This window comes from Bufo bufo, chromosome 1 (genome assembly GCF_905171765.1).
Source record: "Bufo bufo chromosome 1, aBufBuf1.1, whole genome shotgun sequence".
Classification (NCBI taxonomy): Eukaryota; Metazoa; Chordata; class Amphibia; order Anura; family Bufonidae; genus Bufo; species Bufo bufo.
Window position 1 is genome coordinate 489265339 of NC_053389.1, and position 6711 is coordinate 489272049.

Here is a 6711-nt window from a genome sequence, read left to right on the forward strand (position 1 = left end):
TCCCCAATGGGGTTCGGGACTTCAATGGGGTTCGGGTTCGGGTTCGGGGTCAAGTTCGGGTCAAGTTAGGGTCCCGTACCCGGACTTTTTTTTCAAGTTCGGCCGAACCTGCCGAACCCGAACATCCAGGTGTCTGCTCAACTCTAGTTAGCAGCACAAGAGATTTTCTTTTTAGTAGTGGGGTTATAACAGAATGTTTGAAAGAGGGTGGAAAGATACCAGAAGAGAGAGAGAGAGCGTAAATATTGTAGTAAGGTGATTAAGGACAGCTGGGAAAAGGGACTGGAGAAGGGAATAGGATCACTGCTGCAGGTGGTGGGTTGAGAAAAAGAGAGAAGCCTGGAGAAGAATCAAAATTGGTTGGGGACTAGGAGATCATTTCCTGCCGGATGTTACCAATCTTGTCTTTGAAGTAAGTAGCCAGGTCATCAGTGCAGAGGTCAGTGATGGGCACATGAACTTTAGGGCTTAGAAGGGAATGAAAAGTGTCATTATTTGAGAGTAAGAAGATGAGAGAGGTGAAGTAGTTCAGTTTGGCAATGTTGAGGACTGAATTGTAGGTTTTAAGCACAAACTTATAATGGAGGAAGTGTGGAGCACTGCTAGAGAAAATGTGTTTAAGGTGAGTTGCTGGGAGTAAATGGTGTGTAGGTTTCTATAAGTGTAAAAAGTAGGCATATCGTGAGAGGTATTTATACTAAAGGAAAAAGATTGTGGTAAAAAAGCAGGAAAAGACTGAGCAGTGAAGGAAGAAGACTAGATCAAGTATATTGCGCACTTCATGCGTGGCAGAGGAAGTAAGTTTTGAGATCCCAAGAGAGGAGGTTATAGAAAGAAAGTGAGAGACTAATGGGGAGATAGTATCAACAATGGGGATATTAAAATCACCTATAATAAGAATTGGTCATTTAGCACATAGGAAGGGAGGAAGCCAGACAGCAAAGTGATCCAGGAATTGGTGAGGGGAGCATGGGGGATGATAGACAGCAGCAACTCGCAGGGGGTATTGGCAGAAGAGTCTGATGGTATGGATCTCAAAAGAGGAGAATGTGAGAGAGAGTACAGGGGAATGACCTGAAACGTTCACTGTGGAGAAAGAGGTATGCCTACTCCTCCACCATGTCTGTTATCAGGTCTGGGGGTATGGGAGAAATTAAGTCCACTAAAGGATAAGGTGGCAGGGGAAGCAGTGTCAGAAAGTTGAAGCCAGGTTTGTGTAAGTGCTAGTAAGTTCAGAGAGTTTGAAAGGAAGAAGTCATGGATTGTGGGGAGTTTGTTACAAACAGACCGTGCGTTCCAGAGAGCACAGTTAAAAGAGATGGATGAAGATGTACAGTGAATATATTTAAGGGGTTGTCTGGGCTTTTACTATTAGTGACCTATCCTCTGGATAGGTCATCAATATCATATCGGCTGGGGTCCAACACTTGACACCCCGCCGTGCAGCTGTATGAAGAGACGGCGCATGCAGTGCGCACATGCCATCTGCCTTCTCTCTTCTTGTCCGCTGCTGTTGTCTATTGTCTTTGCCATATCCTGACAATAGGTCATCAATAGTAAAAGCCTGGACAACCCCTTTAATAAGATTTTTGGGGTTTCTATGTGTGGCAGATAAGAGGCTGAAGTTACCAATAGAAGGAGGGCCAGGGTTTGGTGAAATATCCCCTGCAGCTAATAGAGAACAGAAAGAGACATCAAGTGGTTGTTTTTATGCTGCACCATGGAGGAAGATGGGTCAGGGTGATGTATGAGGGTAAAAAGTGTGTGTGAACGGAACATGGGTGAGGGAAGGAGGGAGGGACTGATGTGGAGAGAAGGGACAGAGGGTGGAAGTTGTGGGTCAATTTGAAGGTAGACAGCAGCAACAATGAGAACAGAAGCAAACAGTGAAACAATACTGTGAATTTCAATAGTTCATATAGCATCCCTGTCTAACTGTCATGATTAACTGCCAGGTGCTTAGGCAATATGGCGTTTTGGTTAATATGGTGCTTTCGGCTAGTGCTTGACCCCTGTGAGTGCTTCCCCTTAGACTGTGTCTACATTTATAGGGTGTGTGATTATAGAACTAGGGGTAATTTAGCTCATTATTCAATTAATCACTTAAGCAAAACACATAATAACAGATCAATTGGAAGAACATCTATAGAACTAAGCACAATTATATCAATCTTGCAGAAAACACTATACATGGATGAACATGCAGGGGTATATACCAAGGAATATGGAAGCTGCACAATTATAGTTGGGGAAAGTTGGGTGGAGCAGTTTTGTCCAAATGCAATGCAGCCATACCAGGGAAGCATTTAGAGGTAACCAGGCACTTCTCATCACCTGCCAATACCATCCCTCCTTTGGAGCATGGTGGTGGCAGTATCATGCTGTGTGGTGTTTTTCAGTGGCTGGGACAATGAGACTGGTGAGAATTGAGGAAAAGTTGAATGGAACAAAGTACAGAAATATTCTTGATGAAAACCTGATCCAGACCTCAGACTGGACCAAAAGTTTACCTTCAAAAAGACAATGACCCTAAGCACACAACCAAGACAACACGGGAGCGGCTTAGGGACAACTCTGTGAATTTCGTTGAGTGGCTCAGCCAGAGCCCTGACTTGAACCCAATTGAACATCTCTGGAAAGACCTGGATATGGCTGTCCACAAATGTCCCCATCCCACCTCACAGAGCTTGAGAAAATCTGAAGAGAACAATGGCAGAAAATGCCCAAATCCTGGTGTGCAAACGTTGTGGCAACATATCCAAGAAGACTTAAGGGTTTAATCACTGCCAAAGGTGCTTCAACTAAATACTAAGGGTCTTGCATATGTCAATGCAAGATTAAAATTTTTCCCTTTTCAATAAATTTGCATGTTTTCTTCTTTGTCATCATGGGGTATTGAGTGCAGAATGATGGGGAAAAATTTTTACTTTTTTATTTTAGCTCAAAGCTAAAAGAGTCTGAAGACTTTGAGTGCATTGTAGTATACCACGTTAATGAGAAGCACAGCACTGGCCCTGTAAGAACATTTTAATTACTATGATTGACAAAGTAGTTCCACTCAGCAAGAGGGGTAAAAGGGGATATAAAAGTAGACTCTCAGAATACTCTTTTAACATAAACAGAAAATTTGCCCCAAAATCTGCAGCAAAAACTGCATAAAAATAAAAAAATGCCCTCAAATCATAGTGCGGAATTATGTGCAGTTTTTGTGCGGATTTTATGTTGATTTTCTGCATTCAAATCAGCTTTGTGTACAGGTAGTCTTAGTGTACTGTTATGTATCAGGCTTCCATTAAAGGGGTTTTTGGGATTTACTTATTGTTGACAGGGGCAGATAGGCCATAGACCCTACAGAGAAATTTCCCAGTGGGCCGATGCCCCAGGGGGCAACCCAAGTCCTCCTCTCTGCCACTGACCGGGTACATAATGAGCTCTCAGAGGTAATTAACGCTGTGAGAATCAGGTACCCATGTACCCGGCCAGTGACCACACATGCCTTCCTGAATTCAACTGCTGTGGCCCGCACCTCACCTCCTAAGCCCCCTGCTTCATAGACAACTGGAGGAAGATGACAGAAGATGGTAGCTATTATTAATGGTCATGACAGAGGGCCAGCTTTTGGGGCAGTATATCATGCTACACTGTGCTATTTGGTTCTGCTGGGATGCTGTTTTGCACTATGATATTGTTGAACCCCCCTACTTGTGTTGCCCCGCCTTCTGTTAATTTGGAACTGCCTACAAAATGGGGACACTTTTTTTCAGGGCCACTTTAAGTTCACAGTCCGCCCATGATTGTTGACCTATCCTTAGGATAGGTCATCAATAACAGATTAGCGGGGGTCTGTCTAATGGCACCCCCACTGATCAACTGTTTTCAAAAGCTATGACACCAGAACCAGGCACCATTTGAATAGATGAAGCTTTGTAATTCTGGTGCTTGGTTCAAGTGCCGGATTTTCTGAAATGTGGGACCCCGGCTGATCTGATACTAATGACCCATTCTAAAGATAGGTCATAAAAAAGTAGATTCTGGAAAAACCTCTTAATTTATCCAACAATAGTGACTAGGCATGTGATATGGCAAAGCATAAAACTAATAAAAAATGGATGATTTGTACCTTGTACCTTGATTGTTCTGTCCATAATTAGATCTGTATTTATGATTGTATTGTTCTCTGCCCTGGTTTTGAACATAAAGTTCTGCCAGGTTTTTTTTTCAGGTTCAAACACTTATTGTTACAAAAAATATAATGAAAATCACAATCCTTAAGCAGCCATAGACATGTCTTAGATGGAGTGCAGCCAGACCTGAGTAGCTTCTGCATCATTTCTGTAAATGTTCATTTTCTTGTATATAGCTGTAATAAGTGGTCTGGCTCTTTCTGGCTTATAATACGTGGGCAAAACGTGTAGAGCGCTTAAGAAAAGAATTTTGGAACACATTGGCGATATCCGCAACAGACGGGACAAATCTGTAGCTAGACCTATCTGGTCAAACCCTAAAGCTATACATTTCTCTATGATGGAAGTCACTGTTACCCTAGTTCAGGTTACAAACGGGATTTGTGTAAATATTTCAGACACATACCTGTCTGCAATTGCTATCACTTTGATAATTATAACTGTGCTCCCAGTATCTGCAACTATTGACTTTTTTCATGTTTTGTTGTATCCTGAGGCAAGAGGCTTTTAATTTCTGGTATATGGATTTTTGTCCCCTGATGAGCCCCAAATCAATTGGGCAAAACGCGTTGGGCGGGTTAAGGACACTTTGTAATTTTTTATTGCTATATACTTCTCTATACTCTTGTTTTCTGTCTCATTTGGGCTATAATATTGTTTATTTTTTTCGGTTTCTTATATTAGCGTAGGAACACTGATATTCAGGCCACCAACTTATTATGTTGGAATTCATCCCAATGTCAGGGCCATCCTAGGGTCACTAGGAGGCACGAGACACGGGATCGCCCCGATAGGGGCGGCTATTCCGTTTGTAGGTAGGGTCTTAAGTATAGGGACATAAATAGGGACATTGCCCCACACCCTATACAAACTGTTGGTCTATTAGACCCACCTACAACCATATGAAAACGGAATAGGTTGATAATTTTTGTTTCATTTTTGAATATTATTTCTATATTTTCTTCTCCTTTCCCTACCTCATATATATTTGGGTCATTGGTTTTGAACTATATATTAAAGGTTATGTTTTAAAGTAGTGGTCTTCAGTCATCCTCTTTCTAGAGTGATGTAAGAGTAGCACTGCTCCCTCTCCCCTCTCACAGCATGAGTCTCATGCAAACACTGAGATAGAGAGAAACTGCTGACGGTAGCATCTTTTTAGTATTTATGGTTTCATACTACAGAGATTTTGTGGTGAATGTAAATGGTTCTGAACCTTGTCATATATTCACATGTACTACTAGTGTATGCAAAATAGTACTAATGACATACTAATAATGTATGCAAAATAGTTTTAATGATAGGTACACTTTAACCCTTTTGAATCGGGTGGATGTTGGGTCTTTAAAGATGGCGCGCGCTCCAGAGCGGAGCAAGCCCCGTAGCTAGCAGGTGCCGGTTGATTTATACAGCAGACACTGGCGGCTAATGTCTGTGATTGGTGGTAATGCCAATCGCGGACATTTAACCTCTCAGATGCCATGATCAAATATGACCATGGCATCTGCACTTCACGGGCAGCAACACTTTCCCCCGGCAGAGATCGAGCCCTCACACATCCCTGTAGAGATAACTATAAAAAGGTTTCTTTTTTTCAGTATTAAAATACAAGAAAAACTACACATATGTAGTATCGCCGTAATTGTATTGACCTGGAGATTGAAAATCACTATTTAGTTTTACTGCATACTAAACACCATAAAAACATAACTTGTAAAACTGTGGTGGAAAGTTTTTTTTCAAATATCACCCCATTTGGAATTTATTCCCCCGCTTCCTTCTACATCGTGTGCCATATTAAATGGTGGCATTTGAAAGTACAACTTGTCCCACAAAAAACAAGCAACCATACGGCAATGTGAACAGGAAAATTCAAAAAGTTATAGCTCCAGGAAGGCAGGTAGCGAACAATGAAAATGCAAAAATGGAAAATCACTGCGTCCAGAAGGGGTTAAAGAACCACAATTTTTTTTTTATTGTTGCCCTCATTTAAATACTTCAAGACATAGGGTAGTGCAATAATCGAGCCTACCGGCCACTATATCGTGGGATTATATGCTCAGTTACCAGCGGCCATTTCCACATGCCTGCTCTGATTAGCCAAGTCCCACAGCATCTTTAGAGTGGACAAGAAGTTAGGTTCTCTATGCATTCCTATGACAATCTCGATGTCAGGTCCATACTAAGGATAGTTTCACACCAGCAGTAAATTCTTCCAGTAGGCTGTTACATCCGAATCCCAGCACTAATGCTGGAAACAGGCCAGATCCACGGAGAGTCCCGTTATAGTAAATGTGGCCTGACAGTGGTCTGGTCTTTTCCAGCTATTCCGGATAGGATGTCTTCATCTGTTGAGACAGCCTGCCGGAAGAATTTACTGCTAGTGTGAAACTAGCCTAATACACTGTGTAAATTGGGTAGTTAGAATAGGGGTTACATGGGGCGATGACAACTGGAAACAGAGCTTATAATTCTATAATATAGCGACAGGAAAGATCAATTCTTCTCTATGTCCTATGTAGCATTC

The 6711-nt window shown here is 42.0% G+C and overlaps 1 long non-coding RNA gene across 1 annotated transcript; it reads left to right on the forward strand.

Moving 5' to 3' along the window:
- Window positions 1-564: 564 nt before the first annotated feature.
- On the forward strand, window positions 565-6015 carry LOC120987307. The gene is made up of 3 exons (XR_005775982.1): window positions 565-591; window positions 1211-1216; window positions 5917-6015. It is a non-coding gene; the product is annotated as an uncharacterized LOC120987307 (long non-coding RNA).
- The last annotated feature ends 696 nt before the right edge of the window (window positions 6016-6711 follow it).